Source organism: Notolepis coatsorum (assembly GCF_963971535.1).
Source record: "Notolepis coatsorum genome assembly, chromosome: 4".
Taxonomy (NCBI): domain Eukaryota; kingdom Metazoa; phylum Chordata; class Actinopteri; order Aulopiformes; family Paralepididae; genus Notolepis; species Notolepis coatsorum.
In genome coordinates, this window is record NC_140168.1 from 19,252,400 (window position 1) to 19,272,724 (window position 20,325).

General features: G+C 41.2%; 1 long non-coding RNA gene across 1 annotated transcript in view; it reads left to right on the top strand.

Annotated features, from left to right (window-relative positions):
* Positions 1–18,434, top strand: part of LOC311227494 — a 38,497-nt gene extending 20,063 nt beyond the window's left edge. The window contains exon 3 of the long non-coding RNA XR_014619602.1: positions 16,124–18,434. This is a non-coding gene — a long non-coding RNA (uncharacterized lncRNA). The remainder of the gene's footprint in view (positions 1–16,123) is intronic.
* Positions 18,435–20,325: the final 1,891 nt, after the last annotated feature.

The following is a 20,325-nucleotide window of genomic DNA, read 5'->3' on the forward strand; positions in this document are numbered from 1 at the left end:
TGGCTAGATGATTCATCCAGAGTGGGTCATATGTTCATCATAGCAGTTTATATCGAATATTAGAATATAACTCTGAATCTTACCGTGGCTTCCTCGCGCCGCTGGCAGATGAGCGTGGAACAGAATTTTTTCTATTATGGGATGTAGAAATGCCCGATCCATTTCCAGGTTGTATAATAGTATATACGTCCAAATCATGTTGTTTTTTCGAGTTATTTGCACCAATCAATGTTCACTGTATCAAGACAAAGTCTCTCTAACGATAGCGAGTGGCCGGACCACATATGGATGAGCACTACCGGTTCAAAGGTTAATTTCCGGTTGGCGATCTGCCGATCGGCCACCAGATGGCGCTCTTGAACCGCTAGAGAGTTGAGAGGAGATCAGCAGTGTGTCTCAGGGCTCCGGAAAGGAAATATGATTTCGATGACAGATTTTTGAAATATTGACATCAAAGACGAGTTACGGCGTCTTCGGCAGAATGAGCATGGCTAGGAAAGACGAGTTCCGGCATTTTCGGCGATTAAAGTGTTAACATTACATATCTCTTGTTGTGGAATTAACACAACATTATGCATACTTTTGACAATAAATAAAATCAGAATTTGTTCTTACTTGCTTGCCTGGGTAAATAAAGGTTATAGAAATGTAAAAAAAATATATCGGTAGGCCGATAATATCGGACATCCCTAGATTTAACCAATAAAAACTATGCAAAATTGGTTTTTAACTAAATGTTATAACAGTACATCTGCAAACCGTGCCAGTGCAGTTCAATGTTCAGTGCCCGTTCAGTTATTAGGTTTTCTTTTTTTCAATGCAGTTCAACTTCCAGTGCAGTGCAATAACTAAATACTAATTAAATAGTTAAATAATAATAATAATTTGTTTAAAATAAATCTTAAAAAAAACTAAAATAAAATTTCTTTCAAAGAGATGTCCTTTAACTCTTTGGACGCCACTGACTTGAGCATTGTTTGTTCCTACCACGCCAACGCTCTAATGCCTCTTTTCCACTGCATGGTACCTACTCGACTCTACTCTACTATACTCGCTTTTGGTACCTGGTACTTCATTCGTTTTCCACTGCAGGTAGTACTCCGTTTGTCTCCATGTGGGGAGGCGGGGCCACAGACTCTCGTTGTGTCTATTCTGCTAACGTTAACGTTACCTCTCTTGTCTATTCTACTAGCGTTAACGTTACCTCATGTCTATTCTACTAACGTTAACATTAGGTAATAACCTGTTTAAATGGATGATGATTACCTCACGTGTCTATTCTACATTAACGTTACTAGTACAAACAATCAATAGCGAGCGATATAACAACATTAACCAGACTGCTATATCAACAATGTTTGTGTCCAGCAAGCATAGGCGGCGCGTGAACCGGACATCAGGGTAGGCTATATAGCGTGGAGCGCGCAAATTGTTTCCTTTTTTGTCAATACACAGTGCAAATTAAGTGTTCAAATGAAGGCATCCAATAATAGATTAACCATTGTCTTACCTTAATGCAGCAAAATGCGACGTTTCGTCTTTCTTGGCATCAATAATCTTTTCTGCTTTAACTTTGTCTGTGAGATCACAAGTTGCAGTGCTGACAGCAATGAAGAGAACGTCTTTCGTAATTTGGATCTCATCATGCTTTTAAAACAATGTACATACAGTAGCTCTAAAAAGTTTCCACGATTTGATGAACTCGGACTAAGTCCTCTTAGACTTAGAGCAAGCCCTTGTTTGCTAAGATAACGCAACATCTAGCCTCAGGTGATCCGTAGTTATGCCCAGGGCCAGCCCGGTGCAGCTTCTAAATTACTTTGTTTATACAGTATGCCTTGGGAAAATACCGTATATCCATTTTGCTTTTTGAAATGTAACTCAAAATAGTGCGCTGGTGTTCGCTACAAAGCGATCGGCGGGCGGAGATTCGGAACGCAGATGTTTACTTTACTTGTGGAGGGGACTGAAGACAATAACTGACTACAAAGTCAGCGCCCCCGCAATGGGGAGCGACGACGCCTCTCTAGCGGACAAACTCAACTCCTTCTACGCTCGGTTCGGTGTAGACAGTGTCGCCGCTAGCCCTCTGGCTAGTGACGTCACTGGCGCACCGGCTGTTGTGGAGGGGGGGGGGCAACCGCGGGGGGGCGGGGGCGCTCTCTCGTTGTCGGAACACAGTGTGAGAAGAGCATTTATGCAGGTGAACACCAGGAAGGCTGCAGGCCCAGATGGTATAACAGGACGCATACTTAAGTCCTGTGCAAACCAGCTTGCCCCGGTGTTCACCGCCATATTTAATCAATCCCTGGCGGAGTCAGTAGTCCCTGCCTGCTTCAAGATGTCTACCATCATCCCTGTACCGAAGAAACCCTCCCCAACATGTCCAAATGATTACAGACCGGTGGCACTCACCTCTGTGGTCATGAAATGTTTCGAGAGGCTGGTCAAGGACCACATTTGTGCCTCTCTCCCCAGCGATATGGACCCTATGCAATTTGCATACAGGACAAACAGGTCCACTGATGACGCGGTCTCCCAGGTACTGCACAGCACTCTCTCCCACCTTGACCGTCAGAAGGGGGGCTATGTGAGACTGTTGTTCATTGACTACAGCTCAGCGTTCAACACCATAGTCCCCACCAGACTGGTGGACAAGCTGATCGAGCTAGGCCTGAGCTCCGCCCTGAGCGCCTGGGTACTGGACTTTCTGAGTGAAAGACCCCAGGCGGTCAGGGTGGGGGGTCAGACCTCCAACACCATCACCCTGAGCATCGGGTCCCCCCAGGGCTGTGTTCTAAGCCCCCTGCTGTACTCACTCTACACACACGACTGTGTGGCCAAGTTCAGCTCCAACTCCATTGTGAAGTTCGCCGACGACACGGTGGTGGTGGGGCTGATCTCGGACAACGACGAGAAGGCCTACCGGGAGGAGGTTGAGGTACTGGAACGTTGGTGCCAGGACAACAGCCTGCTCCTGAACATTGGTAAAACCAAGGAGCTGATCGTGGATTATAGGAGAGGACAGCGGGAGACACACACACCACTGAGGATTAACGGGGCTACCGTGGACAGGGTGAGCAGCTTCAAGTACCTGGGGGTCCACATCTCAGAGGACCTGACATGGTCAACACACATAGGCACAGTAGTAAAGAAAGCGAAGCAGCGCCTCTACCACCTGAGACAGTTAAGGAAGTTCAGAGTATCGGGGAAGATACTTCAGTCCTTCTACTCAGGAGCTGTAGAGAGCATCTTGACCGGAAACATCACTGCCTGGTATGGGAACAGCACGGCACAGGACAAGAAGGCCCTACAGAGTGTGGTGCGCTCAGCCGAGCGTACCACGGGTATTGCGCTACCTCCCCTGCAGGCTCTATACAACAAGAGGTGCAAATCCAGAGCCTGCAGGATAATGAAAGACCCCCACCACCCCAATAACAGCCTGTTCCAGCTGCTGAGGTCAGGCAGACGCCTGCGAATTCTAGAGACTAAGACGGAGAGGCTTAGGCTAAGCTTCTTCCCCCAGGCCATCAGAGCCTTGAACAATGAACATCGAGAGACACAGAAACTGAACTATCCACACACAAGTACATACACGACACGCACGCTGAGCACGCTCACACACTAGCAGCCACTTTAACACTCATGCCGCACACACGCACACTTATGGCCAGAGGAAAGGCCACTTAAAATAGTATAACATCAGGAACAGTGTATTGCACTACTAAAGCTAACTAGCATGTCCTATATGCTCTGTAAATACTAATGTACAGATACCGAGATGGCACACCATGTACCTGTTTATTGCACTGTTTTATTGGATTCTATTAATATGTTGTACCACTGTATTTTATTGGATTCTATTATATGTTGTACCACTGTATTGCACATCGTCGCGGGCAAGACCAGCCGCATTTCATTGTATACCTGTATGCCGTGACAATTAAAACTCTTGAATCTTGAATCTTGAATCTACTGCGGGATCAGGATGATCATATGAATGATGTGATTGGCTACATTATTTAACCTGAGCCTATGCGTGATTGGTTACTGCCTGTACCTGGAATGTTAAACGCTGCCACCTAGCCGACTGACACCTTCGTCGTTGACACCTCGGCCAGCGGGCTGCAGCACAAGACACACACAATAGCCAGCAGCCTGCGCACATATACATTTCAAAATTCCCAGCATAATATTTTGGGTAGGCATAGCCCCCCGTGGCCTTATAGACCCGCCGCCTATGCCAGCAAGCTAGTCTCCCCATGTGTAATGTTATTAAGCATTAACTTATGTTGGAAATGACGATTGTCTATTAATTAATGACGTGATGATTAAAGTATTTCCACTCCATTCCACGATACCAGCGCCTCACCAGATAACCACACGTAAGCCAACAAAATCAGTGATCTTTGCATGCTCTGTACGCTAGCCGCAATGCTAACTTTTATAATGGTAAATTCCAATCACATTAGCACGTAAGCTAACAAAATCAGCTATCTTTTTGTGAGACTAAACTCTCCGCTCTTGGTGGTAAATTGTGTTGATGTTGGTTTTGTTTCATCAATAAATTAGGCATAATACACAGTGAATGTATCCTTTTTTGTTTATTGCACTTGTTCCTGCTGCAAACAAATAATGAATGCTACGCGATACAGTTTAAAGATGGCGGGTTTTTGTGCAGGACGCTCCAACGTGTGACGCTTCTCTCTTCTGACCAATCAGTGGTCTGCAGTGTTTCACGTCACTTTTTTGGTACCACTTCTACTTGCTTGGAACCTCGAGAAAGCAGGTACTAAAAAAGTACCCGGTACCAGTTACCAAACACAAATTTTGGCAATGGAAAACCGAAAAGTCAGAGTCGAGTCGGGTAGGTACTATGCAGTGGAAAAACGGCATAAAAGATAGGAATAAGTGGCTGTGTTTGCAGGGCTATATATATATATATTCTATATTATAGCTATGGATACAATACTATGGCCCATTTGACATCAACTATCTATCGTTCAATATGTGAAAAAGAATACATGTTTTCATCAATACGTTCGCGTGTTATACTGTGGTGAATATAAGTATAGTGATCCTGTCTAATCCCAGAAAATGACGATATGCAGAAAAGCGTGAATTTCACTAAAAGCGTTGCCGTTTCTCGCCTGGACACGCTACTATTTCCAAATCAAATGTATATAATAGGTATTATGCTTTTTTCTTTTTTTTGAATCTTTATTTCGAACATGTAAATGAATACAAACAAAATAAATAACTAAACAAAATCAAAACATAACTCAATTTACGAAAAGGAGTAGGAAGAAGTATACACTTATTTAATCCTACCCCTTTTCCACTACTCAAATGAGTGTACTAATTTAAAACATTTCAAAATAAATATATATATGCAAAACAAAAAAAACAAAAACTATATGTAAAACATGAAAGAAATAAACTAAAAATGTAAACACCTGTGAATATCAAGTCCCTTCCTCATCCCTGTACCTCGTGAACATCATTTCCTTATAAATCAGTTTGAATTGTCTCATATTTGGACATTGCTTTAGCACCACATTCAGACTGTTCCACAGTTTCACTCCACATATTGAGATGATCCAGTGTCTTCTCATGGTAGTGCGTACATTAAGAACTTTTAAATTGTCAAGTTAAGTCAAGAGTTTTATTTGTCACGGCATACAAGTATACAGTGAAATCTTGCCCGCAACGATTGTGCATAATACAATAATACAATAGTAAGAATCCAATAGGATGCGAATGACATTTGTGCAATAATATAAGTAATCAAAGTATGGCATATCGGTATATGTACAAGGGTTTTTACAAGAGCATGGTAAGACATGCTAGGTCCTGTGATAGTGCAATATACTGTTAGCTACGGATGAGGCACTGGGTCTTTATGTACACTGCTATACAATGCTATATTATACAATCTCAAGTTATACTATACTATTTTTTAAAGTGACCTTTCATTTTCTAAAGTGACCATAAGTGTGAGCGTGTGCAGCATGAGTGTGTGTGTTCATGTTAAAGTGGCTGCTAGTGTGTGAGCGTGTACAGTGTGTGTGTTGTGTGTGTGTGCTTGTGTGTGGAGAGTTCAGTGTTCAAGGGGCCTTTCTCACTTACCTATTGGGATCGAATCACTGCTCCCGGGAACGGGGGGGAGTGTTCTCACTCAGACGGACACACCCCTTTTTGGGATCGAACCGCGCTGATTCGTTTTACCCCCCGCTGAACCTGGGACAGTTGGATTAGGTGGTTTCGGAATCGGTCCAGTGGGAGCGGGGGGCGTGACACACACAACGTCGTTACTGTCATGCTTGCTTGAATTTTGGGCAGATAAAACCACACTGGACAATACCCACAAAAACTATATTTATGGGCAATTTGAGAGTTCAGACCTCAACCAAAAACAAGCATGTGGAACCTCACAGCTCAGTGGATGAAAACATGAAGCCACGTTACAAAGCACAGCACTTCTGGCTCGCATTAGGCCTGGCAATTTTTGTTTGCCATGTTATTTCTATACATTAGTTTCTTGTTTGAATGCATTTATTTCTATTAGACCAGTGGTGCCCAACCAGTCGACCAGTAGATCAATGACATGTAATATAATTGCCACGAGCGATGGGATAATGTTAGCTGCTGGACAGGCTAAGCTAACTAGCGTTAGCCGTTAGCTTAGCGTTAGCCATTGCTGTATACTATACTTTCTTGTTCGAATGCATTTATTTCTATTAGACCAGTGGTGCCCAACCAGTCGGCCGTGGTCGACCAGTAGATCAATGACATTCAATATAATCGATGCAGCAATGTTACTAGTAAAAGGCTAAGCTAACTAGCGTTAGCTTAGCGTTATCGTTAAGCCTGCAAAACGCTCAAAAGCGGACTCTACAACACCATCCATTCGTGATAAAATGGGGTGGGTTATATTGACAAGGCTTGACAACAGAGGTTCAAATATAACTTCATATTTATTGGTTATTTGTTCATTTTATATCAGTCTCCGCCGTCGTGTTAAGACACTTACTGTTTACATTTTCGAACGTGACATCATCGCCTACGGCAAGCGTAAACGCTCAAAAGGCAAACCGTAAACAGAACCCGGAGCGAACCAAGACTAGTGTGTACACAAACTAGAGGGGGGAGAGGGAGGGGGGAAGTTCGCATTAGATCTCGGAACGGGCTAGAACGGAATGGAATGGAAACGAATATAATGAGTGAGAAAGGCCCCCAAGGCTCTGATGGCCTGGGGGGAAATTTAGTTTTCCCCTCAGATTATAACCCCCCTCCCTATCAAAGAACAGTTCTTGAATGTTTCCTGGAAGTACATGACCTTTTGCTTTATACATTAATTGTGCCGTTTTAAATTCCACAAGATCATGTAACTTGAATGTTTTTGACTTAAAAATATGTTTGTGTGATCACGATGCAATGTGAACTATCCTTATGGCCCTTTTTTGGAGTATAAAAAGTGGTTGTAGTGTAGAATTATAAGTGTTTCCCCAGACTTTAGCACAGTAATTTAAATATGGTAAAAAACTAGAACAGTAGAGAATAATAATAATAATAATAATAATAATAATAATAATAATAATAATAATAATAATGCATTCTATTTATAAGGCGCCTTTCAAGGCACTCAAGGTCGCCGTACAACAATTTACAAGAATATAGAGTGATTTTCTGTCCAGAATGTGCTTTACTTTACTCATAACTGAAATGCTTCTTGACAGTTTAGATTGGACATGTTTTATGTGAGGTTTCCAGAAGATTTGATATCTTTCAATAATCACATCATTTATTTTAACTTGTACTTGAGTATTTAATCTACAGTTTCCAAATAACATAATTTTAGTTTTGCTCAAATTTAATGATAATTTGTTTCTATCAAACCATTTGTTTAATTTCTTCATTTCAGATGTGATGACCTCTAAAAGCTGCTGGATATTCTCACCAGAAAAAATAAGATTAGTGTCATCCGCAAATCAAATACATTTAAATATATTGGATACTTTACATATATCGTTAATGTACAAGATGAACAGTTTTGGAGCCAACACTGACCCCTGGGGGACACCACAAGCAATGTCCAAACATTCAGATTTATAATCTCTCATTGTCACAAATTGTTTAGATAGCTTCTCACCCAGTCCAATACTACCCCCCTGATCCCATATCGTTCCAATTTCCTGATTAATATATCATGATTATTTAATAGTATCAAATGCTGGGCGGTCAGGTGGCGTAACGGAGATTGCGTTCGTCACCAAACCCCGGAGCGGCTAGATTCGCCTGTTCGAATCCAGCTCACAGCTCCGGGGTTGTCACCAGCTTGGCTGGCCGTTCACACTAATACAATTGGCAGTATTAGAGGGTGGGAGAAGCTGGCGGGGTGGGTCCGGGTCGTTGTAAACAGCGACTCCTACAGTTCGGTCGGGGCGCCTGCTAAGCGCGGATAGGACTTGAGTGGGATAGTAGTGATCCTTCCACACACAACGCCCTCTCAATGAGAATCCGCGCTGCCAGGTGAAAAGAAGCGGTTGATTGGCTGGACGTGTGTCGGAGGAAGCACGTGATAGCCTCCACTCTCCCAGACCGACTGTGGGGGGTAAGTGCGCAGCGACCAGAAAGGGGATTGGGAATTGGCATAACGACTAACATTGGGATGGGAGAAAAATCTGAGGAAAATGGAGGGGGGAAAAGATCAATACAAAAAAAAATAGTATCAAATGCTTTTTTTTTTTTTTTAGATCAATGAATACTCCAGCTACATGTTTTTTTTATCTATGGAATTTGTGATTTTTTTTTCAATGAGTTCTATTAATGCTAGTGATGTTGACCGGTGTGTTCTGAATCCATGCTGGCTATCGGTGAGTAAATTATGTTTATCAATGCATTTATCTAATCTGTTGTTGTTGTTGTTGTTGAAAACTGAGGAAGTAGAGAAACAGGCCTATAATTTGTGAAGTGGTGTTTATCTCCAGTCTTGAACAGAGGTATGACTTTTGCTATTTTCATTTTATTCGGAAATCGACCAGTTTTGAATGATAAATTGCAGATGTGCGTGAGTGGTTTTGAAATCCCACTAATGACATTTTTTTTTACTATTTTCTTGTATTTTATTTTTTTATAATTTTTTAAACAAACATGACAACACACGATAAGATATACAGGCATTAGTTGTCAGTGCACATCCAATGAGATCACATTTTAGTTAATTGTCTTATATAGGATATACCCTTAATACCTGTTATCTAAAAACCTACACACATATGCTCCAGCTCGTACCCCCCCCTTCCGGACCCCCCATTGGATAATCCATCCATTTTCCCTCGCTCCTAACCAGACATTACCATTATATGCTAGCTTTTATTTTCTCCACCACTTCTAACCACAATGTCATTTTGGATTCATTGAGACCCAAAATTCTTGCTGTAGATATTTCTTGATAGATCACATCGAGATATGTAATAATCCAGACCTTTCGGCAAATTTTTTCCGGTTGGAACCATCGTGATGCTATCAGCTTTTTAGCCACTGTGATACCCGATAAAACCAATCTCTTTAGCTGTGGATGTACTGCACACTCAAAAACATCATTCAGCAGTAGTACAGAGGGGTGTACAGGTATATTCCAAGTTAACAGATTTGATAGTTGCTGGGTCACCTCTTTCCAGAATATCTTAACTGGTGGGCAGTCCCAGTACATGTGCATAAATGTCCCCTTGTCCCCATTTGTACATAAGAAGCATTTGGAGTCTTGTATAAGACCCATTTTTTTTCAGTCTTATAGGAGTCAAGTATGTCCTGTGAATATAGTTATGATTGATTTGTTGATGGTCCGGGTTCCTTGATGTGAATCGAATATTTGCCCAGGCTTCTTGCCAATCAAAATCACTTTCCAGGTCTGGTATATCCCTCCTCCAGACGGAGTCTAGGTGGAGGGTTTCATATGAGGACGTTAGTAATTGATGATAAAAATCTGAAACAAAACCTCTTGATGTCTCTCTTTCATAGAAGAATTTGTGGTATCTGTGGTGTACAATTGGTATATTTAATGGAACACCGTGAGCCTTCAAACATGCCAATAACTGTGCGTAAAAGTAATATGTGGACTTGGTGAGATAAAATTTTTTGCGTATTTCATTGAAACTACAAAAACCCTGTTTATTGAAGACGTCTCCTAATGAGTGTATGCCTTGCTTTTCCCATCTAGGGAATCTTATAGAAATCCCACTAATGACATTTTTTTTTACTATTTTCATATCTATTTCATTACTGTCTGATGTCTTGTTTTTACATTTATTAGTAATTTCTATAATTTTCATCTACCGCTTCCAGAAACATTGAACTAGGATTTCTTTCAATATAATTGTCTCTTATGTCTTCAGGAGTCACTGGATCTGGGTTTTTTCCCACTAATTCTGGTCCAATATTAAAAAAAAAAATTGATTAAAGTTGTTAACCACATCATCCATATTGCTAATAGTTTGATAATTTTCCATAAAATACTGAGGATAGTTTATTTGTCTTGATCCATTCCTAATAATACCATTTAATATATTCCAAACACCTTTGATATTATATTTGTTGTTATCTAATATTCTACTGTAATGATCCTTCTTACATCTTCTCATAATATTAGTTAACTTATTTTTATCATCATGAATGCATGAAATGTTGATGCTTTTTTAACGGCATACGTTATGGAGTAACGTTACACACACACGTTGCGATCAAGGTGAAATCATGGTTGGATCAAAGCAGGATTGATATAATTTAGTCCTTACCTTCACTAGGAGGTACCCCAAAAAGAATATTCCAATTGTCTGATCGCGAGTCCAAGTATTGGTCTCCATCGTGTCACCAACATAATCCACCACAACAGATGCATCGGGGGCATTTGACGCTTCTCAATGTGGTCGGCATACCCAGTGGTGCAGTGGCAAATTGACAGTAGGTCAAACGCTCCACGCGCGTTCGCGCGCATGCACAGTTTTTTTTGGCTGCTCTCGTCCTGCAGCTGGATACTATTGCCTCACAGCACGGCCGTCAGCGCGCGGCCCAGAGAGCGCCGCTGGCTCTGCAGCTGCATGCTTCTCCGGGAGTCCGGTTGGATAATGCCATGTAAAAAGCGATTGCGCGTACTTCAGCCTCAGTGACCGAGGTATAACGCCGTTATACCGAGTTATACCAGCACTGCACCACTGGGCATACCCGCTCGACTCACCTGACAAAGAAAAGTGCGCCCGGAGACATTTGAACGTTGCACAGGCCAAGATATGAGGTTTCAAAGGGTGCATGATACTGCCACCTGGGAGGATGCGGCCGGTATTGCACTTTGGCGATCTCAGACATCACCATTGTGATACATGATGGTTAGGAGCTTTGTGTTTTCCTCAGTGAGGGATTCCCTTTTGTCGGTCAGCAGCGTTTTGTACTTGCTGAAGCTTCTCTCTGTATAATAATTATTTTAGTTTAAATATCAACATTATCTGGCCATCCTCAGTAAATACTAGGGCTGACCCCTATTAGTCGATTAGTCGACTAATCGGTCAAAATGAGCCGTAGTCGACTAGCCAACCTCTTAGTAAAAAAAAAAGAAAAAAAATGTATAATATATTTTTTTTAAATATACAAAAATGTATCATTCTTACCAAAAGAAAAGAGGCCTAAAAGCGTGGCTAACGCTAATGGCACGCATACCAGAGGCTAACTGCCTACGAAAACAGGCACAGAGGCACTGAAAGAGGATTTCACCCATCTAATGAACACACTAGACTAGACAAATATCAAGATGTATCCATCAGTGGACCAATTGCATGCTTTTGCAGAGGACAAGAAGCGTTCAGTCGACTCCTTCAGACATTAAGCACCCCCACAGCCCAAATGGAATGATACAAAAAAATTAAATAAAATTATAAAAATAAAAAAATATTATACCTTTTTTTTCCACACACACACACACACACACATTCGTTAATACACATGTTAATATCTCAATTCCGTGAAATCCTGCACGATTCCGTGATTGCGGATTCCATAGGGCCCTACCCTTGACCCTACGTGACCATGCGCAAAACGGAGGGGTAGGATCAAGTGGTAGAGCCAAGGGGGGTATTGGGATTGGGCCTAGTGTCACCTCTCTCTACGACAAACTGGAAGGCTTAAACTTTCAGTGCTTATTATAGCGCCCCCTATGGTTTGCATATTATAGCCCCCCTATTGGCCATTCAGTGTCATGTTTGTATCCTGTACCGGCTTTTGGTCTCCCAAACGTCATGAACCGGCATCAGATCGGGGTAAAACTTGTCAGACGCACTTTACAGCAAACAATCCAGTTGAGTCGTAGATATAAATCAAACGTTGTTTATTGTGATCCATTAAATTCCAAGCATTTAGGATTCACAATTCCAAACGAAAAACGAATGAACAAATCTATAAAACAAACTGCTCCGTCTTTTCCAAATCAAAAACCTTCCTTGTTCCCGGTAGACACCCATTTTAACACCTGATAATGATTATCAATCAGCAAACCATTAGGCCTACTATTACCATACCAAACCAACGTAGAGGGCGCAATCATTCCAAATGACCAAATTAAATTATTTTTGCTTCATGGATAAACATATAGACAATATAGAATAAGTTTAAATCCAAATATCAAACGCATGATTGTCAAAAAGAAAACATTCTACATAATAAGTAATATGGCTCCAACATATCTGTTCAGGTCCTTTTTGGCCTCACTCTACACAAGTGACTTTCATTTGTACCCAGGAACACTGAAGGCATTACAGGACATGGTGTGTTTGCTGTGGTCAGAAGTTGAAACGGATGTATTTTCTTCAAATATCTAGATATCACCAGGGATTAATGGGGCCATCCACCAGTCTGTACAAGCCCTGAAATAAATGCTGAAACCTACTCCACAGTAGGGATGGGCTTTTTAAAGAATAATCCAGATCGATTGATCGCATGCTATACTCGACAGGCCAAAGCACAAGACAGGATTCAGTGGCAGTGTATGATTGCGGCCTTATGCCGCAACCGGGACGAAGAGGATAGGTAAGTAAGTATACGCGATTGATCGTGTATTACTCGAAAAGTAATTGAAGGAATGGTTTGATAGAAACAAATTATCATTGAACTTGAGCAAAACTAAAATTATGTTGTTTGGAAACTGTAGATTGGATACTCAGGTACAAGTTAAAATAAATGATGTGATTATTGAAAGAGTTTATGAAAATAAATTCCTAGGTGTAATAATAGACCATAAAATCTGTTGGAAACCTCACATAAAACATGTCCAATCTAAACTCTCACGAAGCATTTCAGTCATGAGTAAAGTAAAGCACATCCTGGATAGAAAATCACTCTACATTCTCTACTGTTCACTAGTTTTACCATATTTAAATTACTGTGCTGAAGTCTGGGGAAACAATTATAAGTCTACACTACAACCACTTTTTATACTCCAAAAAAGGGCCATAAGGATAGTTCACATTGCAGGTTATCGTGATCACACTAACATATTGTTTCTGGAGTCAAAGACATTGAAGTTAAATGATCTTGTGGAATTTAAAACGGCACAATTAATGTATGAAGCAAAAAGTCATGCACTTCCAAGAAACATTCAAGAATTGTTCTTTGATAGGGAGGGGGGTTATAATCTGAGGGGAGAACACAATTTAAAGGTGCTAAACGTACGCACTACCATGAGAAAACACTGCATCTCAATATGTGGAGTGAAACTGTGGAACAGTCTTAATGTGGTGTTAAAGCAATGTCCAAACATGAGACAATTCAAACTGATGTATAAGGAAATTATGTTCACAAGGTACAGGGATGAAGAAGGGACTTGATATTCACAGGTGTTTACATTTTTATTTTGTTTCTATTTTATTTTATTTTATACATATATAGTTTTTGTTTTTTTGTTTTGCATATATATATATATATATATTTTTTTTTTCTTTTCTTTTCTTTTTTATGTTTAAAATAGTACACTCATTTGAGTAGTGGAAAAGGGGTAGGATTAAATAAGTGTATACTTCTTCCTACTCCTTTTCGAACATGCAGATTGAGTTGTTTTTCTTTTTTGTTATTGTTTGTTGTATTCATTGCATGTTCGAAATAAAGACTTCAAAAAAAAAAGGGAAAAAAACTTTTTTTACTTATTTTTGTTCATTCACGTATATATGTTTAAGGAAACCAACAAACCGTTATAATCTTACACATGCATGTGAAAAGATATGTAAAAAAATAAAATAATTTTTCATAAATTATAATTTAGATTTTTTTTTTATATTTTATATTTTTCTCATAGCTACGAATCGATTACTCACGCCCATCCCTACTCCACAGTGCACCCAAAGTAGGCATCAGTGTTTATTTCAGGGCTTGTACAGACTGGAGCGTGGCTGCATTGACTAGTTCACATTAGCTCTGGTGGTAACTAGCCAGCGCTGCACCGTATCCAGTATTTAACACTTTCAGTGCCACCAGGTGGCGCCAGAGTTAGCGCTTGAATGCCACCATCCACTTTAATGTTATTGTTAATATATAATATAATAAATTATGGCTATGTGTCTAATCTGCCCGTCGCTTATCAAAGAATCCTTTTCCAGTCAGTGCTGTCAAGGCAGATCGCTTCATTTCCGTTTGAGAGCATTTTGAAAAGCACCCGTTTTGAGGTAAAAAACAGTCCATTCTGGGCCATTCTATGATTTACATTTAGTCATTTAGCTGACGCTTTTATCCAAAGCGACTTACAAGTTCTGTACGACAAGCCATCAGGAAGAGCACAACTCTATCAGCTGAGTAACAATGTTCATCAAAGTGTTGAGTGCTACAGTGTAGGTTAGTTTATTAGGACAAGTGCATGACAGTATGGTTAGTTAGGGTTAGATTTTTTTTTTTTTTTTTTTTGTTTAATTCAGATAATGGTTGAAGAAGTGCGTCTTTAGTCGACGGCGAAAGATTGGACGTGTTTCGGCTGTCCTAACTGGGGTGGGTAGTTCATTCCACCATTGTGGGGCAAGGACTGAGAATAGGCGACTTCTCTTTGATGACCCTCCCGGAGCTTGGATAGGAGTAGGTCTGAGGCGGCCAGAAGATGCAGAGCGTAGGGGTCTTGAGGGTGTGTAGTTAGAGACCATTGACCGGAGGTAGGCGGGAGCAGTTCCCTTTGCCGCACGGTATGCTAGGTCGAGGGCCTTGAAGCGGATTCGTGCAGCAATGGGGAGCCAGTGCAGGTCCCTAAGAAGTGGGGTGACATGGGCCGACTTCGGTAGGTTTGAGATCAGGCTTTTACTGGAATATTCCAGAACGTTGATATTTGTCGGCCTATTTATGAATCGTTTTCAAATAAACGCTAGATGATCAATATTATACGTGCACGCAAGCACATTCGAGCCGCGCACGGATAATCGCCGTGTTCATTGGACTTTTACAGTGAAACCGAAAGAGCCCATTTCACAAAACAGCTTATATCTTCATCAAAATGAGTCTGATTATCCTAACACTGATAACATAGATTCCTTACCTGACATCAGATGGTATCCAACTGGTATATTCCAATTGCTGATCACCATTCGAAAAAATCGATAAGTGTATAGATCCAACGTGTGTATCAGAATGAACTCTGATAACCCCGGCTGCATCAGTGGACTGGAAAATGTGGAGTACAGGATTTTTTTCCCCATCCATTTTCATTGAGTCCATTCCAAAATCCCTTATGTCATCTGGGAGACGATAGGGGGTGCTTTTTTCCACATCTGATCGCCGGCGGCTCTCGGGTAGACTAGGGTAGGCTCGCGTGATGCAATATGATTTCAGATCGCTAAAAAAAATAAAAAAAATAAATTCAGAGAGATATCTCGAGTGAGTGGCTTTCAACGAGATATTAATAATTCCGAGAAAACTCGTGAGTGGCATAGAAAGTGTTAAGATCAGCATGGATTGTGCTGAGAAAAGGACTCTACCGATGGACAACATCAAGTAGGAAATAGAGCTAGTGGTCAAAGATTCCTAACGTACCCTTTAACATTATTACTATTAAACCAAAGGTAACATAGTTAAATAAGCTGTTTGATTTGTTTTCTCCTCCCTCTAGACTCCCTCCCTGTGCAGCTCCTTATGTGTGAAGAGGAGGTCCACCCTGAGCAGCAGGAGAGGAGCCCCAGTCTCCTTCAAGGTCTGGAGCAGACTGATATCACAGAGCTCACATTATGTCCTGTCTCTGTGAAATGTCAACACGATGGGGAGAAGACTCAGTCCTCACAGCTCAACCAAACCCAGGAGTCAGAGCTCCTACAGATGAAAGAGGAACAGGAGGAACTATCTACAGATCTAGAGGAGGATGATGGTTCCAAGATGACATTACACCCTGTGGAATATGAAAATGATGGTGAGAATACACTGTACTCTCAGCTCAGCCAAACCCAGGACCCAGAAGCCCTACAGATGAAAGAGGAACAGGAGGAACTATCTCAAGATCTAGAGGAGGATGATGGCTCCAGGATCACAGTGAAATGTGAAGATGGTCAAGACAAAAGTCGCCCCTTCCAGTCTCTTCAAACCCAGAGGGAGAAAAACAGAAAGGCTTGCTCTTTACCCAGCACCTCAACTGAACAGGTTAAAACAGAACCTGATGGAGAGGACTGTGGACTATCAGAACCAGGCTGTAACTTAGATCCAGCTGGTGATCTGGAACCAACTATAGATGGTCAGCTCCTCTCTTCAGACTGTTCTGGAGCTGAGACTGATAACAGTGATAAATGGGACGAGAGTCTGAAACCTCAGAAAGACACCTTAAAGACACAGAAAATACAAAGTACCAACAGCAGGACTTTAAAGAGATCTATGAAATTGTCCCATGAACTCAAATCATCCAGTCACATCCTGTCCACACATTGTTGTAAAGTGTGTGGAACATCTTTTCTTGATGAGGTGTCTTTAATGTTGCATATTCACACTCATTCTATTGATTGTGGTTTGTGTGGAAAACATTTAGATCCCACAGAGAGCTTTGCACTTCACCTTGAATCTCACAGGACATGTACTGTTGGTGAGGAAGAATTTACTACAAATATTGAATTTGTACGACATGTTAGAGGTCACAGTGGGGGGAGACCATTTATTTGCAGTGATTGTGGAAAAGGGTTCAGTAGGAGGATACAACTGCAAACACACATGAGAACTCATACTGGAAAGAAACCATTTAGTTGTTCAGTTTGTGGCAAAACATTTGCTCATGAGGTAACAAAGAAGATACACATGAGAACTCATACTGGAGAGAAACCATTTAGTTGCTCACTTTGTAAGAAAGCGTTCACTCAGAAAGGTAATCTGAATATGCATATGAGAGTACATAATGCAGAGAACCCATTTAGTTGCTCAGTTTGTGGAAAACGGCTCAGTAGTACTAGTAAATCACATATGCAGAGACACATGAGAACTCATACTGGAGAGAAACCATTTAGGTGTTCAGTTTGTGGAAAGGGGTGCAGTGAGGAAGGAGGTCTGAAACGACACTTGAGAACTCATACTGGAGAGAAACCATTTAGTTGCTCACTTTGTAAGAAAGAGTTCAGTCAGAAAAGTAATCTGAATATTCATATGAAAGTACATAATGGAGAGAAACCATTTAGTTGTTAAATTTGTGGCAGAACATTTACCCGGAAGGGAGCAGTGAAGATGCACATGTTGACTCATACAGGAGAGAACCCCTTTAGTCTGTAGTGTGACTGTTAGAATGGAATTTTGGAACATATTCTACACGTTCAAATGATTGACTGGTCCTTAGGGTTCCTCCAGTTTGCTCTGAACTAGGAAAAACTGCTTTTTTCCTTTGATGCTTCCAACACCTGTAATGTCCTCCAACTGACTCTGAAGCTGAAGGTTCTTCCTTTTCTTTTTTGCATTTAAAAGTTAAAATTATTCGAATTTTTTTAATATTGCTTATTCTTATTTTTGTTGTCCCCATGTGTATGAATGTTCTGAAAACTCTGTCTTTGTTTTGTAAGCTCATCATCACTGTAAATGACGATAACCACAGTGTATCACGCGTTGAAATAAAGGTTTGAAATTAAATTAATTATAGATACGTGACCATTAGGATTCAGAGGACATAAATGTGCATCCTAAGGACCCCTGCTCCCTCTACTCACACACCTACTCTCCTCTCCACAAACATCCTGACCCCTTTGCAAGAGACTATTTAACACCAGAATTGCTTATTGCACTGATGGAATGCCCTTGTTTTCATACTTTGAATGTATCAAGATTTTTGCTTAAAACCACTTAACGTTCCGACGGCCCACCCCTCACAAGTCGCAACACTTTTTACAGCCGTCTGCCGGCATCACGCTGTGTTATTGTTTCAACCAACACATCGGTAGAAAGTTAAAATGCCTGCCGTTTGATTGACACACTGCTTGACCTATTATGTGCTTCCAATCTCTGGTTATTTGGGCTGTCCCCGACTAAGGATTTGGATGGTCGACTAGGATTGGCTAAAATGTGACGTTTGTCGACTATTGGTCGACAAAAAAAAGAAAGTATAATATTTTTAAAAATATATTTTTTTTACATTTTTTATCATTCCATTTGGGCTGTGGGGGTGCTTAATGTCTGAAGGAGTCGACTGAAGGCTTCTTGTCCTCTGCAAAAGCATGCAATTGGTCCACTGATGGATACATCTTGATATTTGTCTAGTCTAGTGTGTTCATTAGATGGGTGAAATCCTCTTTCAGTGCCTCTGTGCCTGTTTTCGTAGGCAGTTAGCCTCTGGTATGCGTGCCATTAGCGTTAGCCACGCTTCTAGGCCTGTTTTCTTTTGGAAAGAATGATAAAAAATCTTAAATTTCCTTTAATTTTTTTTTTTATTATATTCGACTAAGAGGTTGGCCAGTCGACTACGGCTCCTTTCGGCCGATTAGTCAACTAATCGATCAATAGGGGTCAGCCCTACGGGTTATAATACCAAACAGCCAGCGAGCAGGTCAGTTTAGAAAAAGTGACCACCTCCGGTTTCGCCTCTCAATGACTATACAAATCACCACTGACAGGGCGGCTAAGTGGCGCAGTGGGCAAGGCGCTCGCCACTAACGCAGGATATGCTGGGTTCGAGCCCAGCTCTCGGCGTTGCTACCGGCTTGGCTGGTCATTCATACCAACACAATTGGCAGTGTTAGGGGTGGGAAAGCCGGTGGGTGGGGATTGGACGTTGTGGACAGAGACTCCTACAGGTCGGTTGGTGCGCCTGTACAGCAGAACCAGGAAGTATCGGGGCAGCGTGAGCCTCCCACGCGTTACTCCTCGCCACTGAGAGATCGAGGCGAGGCGAAATTGGGATGGGAGAAAAATATGAAATTCTGAAAATAATGACATCTTACTCGAGTTGGTTTTCTGAGACTGAGAAGCGGTAAAAGCGTACCGCACACAAGAGAATGAACCTGCACCTGCCTCTCCGGAGCGCAAGTTGCGCTGATCTATTGTTATCGCTCCTCTGAGGTTGAGGGTTTGTTTGTGTATGTGTAGGGAAGGGGTGGGGTTGGTGTATGTGACAATAGATTAGTTGGGGAAGGGGATAGGGGACTGAGGTAGTGTTGACTATGACTAATTTTTGGAAAAACGCCTAAACATACCATTGCATAAAGATGTTGTGATATTGTTATCAACTTTGGACGTGTTCTAGGTAAGACTTCAGGCTATGGCCCCAGCAGTGTTTTCAGCTAATAACTAAAGAGTAGATGGAACTGCAGGCATCTGTTTACAAAATAATTCAGACGGAAATTTAAATAACTTTTATTTCAGTGTGTTCAAACCTCTGTAACTCTATGACAATAGCACTGATTCCTTTCAAAAGAGGCCAGACTTGTGCATCTGCTACAAATGGTTCCAGAATAGTGTCCAATTTACTTTCAGTATGCAATCGACACGTTTTATGCTAAATGTGCAGGACTATTAACGCCTTTTAGTTTTAAGCCTGAGCGGTCCTGTACAAGATTAATTAATACAAGCATTTATCCTTGTCTTATTGTCACTGTACTCTATTCTCAGCATAATCCTGCCTCCATGACTTGTATTGTGTGCATTAGTTCAGTAATAAAGTTTCTTTCACGTTGCTATTCAGATTCAGGTCAATTACATTGTATTTGTCATTAACACAATGTGCAGCACATATGAAAACAAAAGGAGGGCTGCAGCTTCACCAAACAGAAAGGGGAGGGGCCTACAGGGACATACAAGGCATAAGATAAAAACAACACAGGAATATCATCTTACAGTATGTGCATTGAATGAGGTAGAATC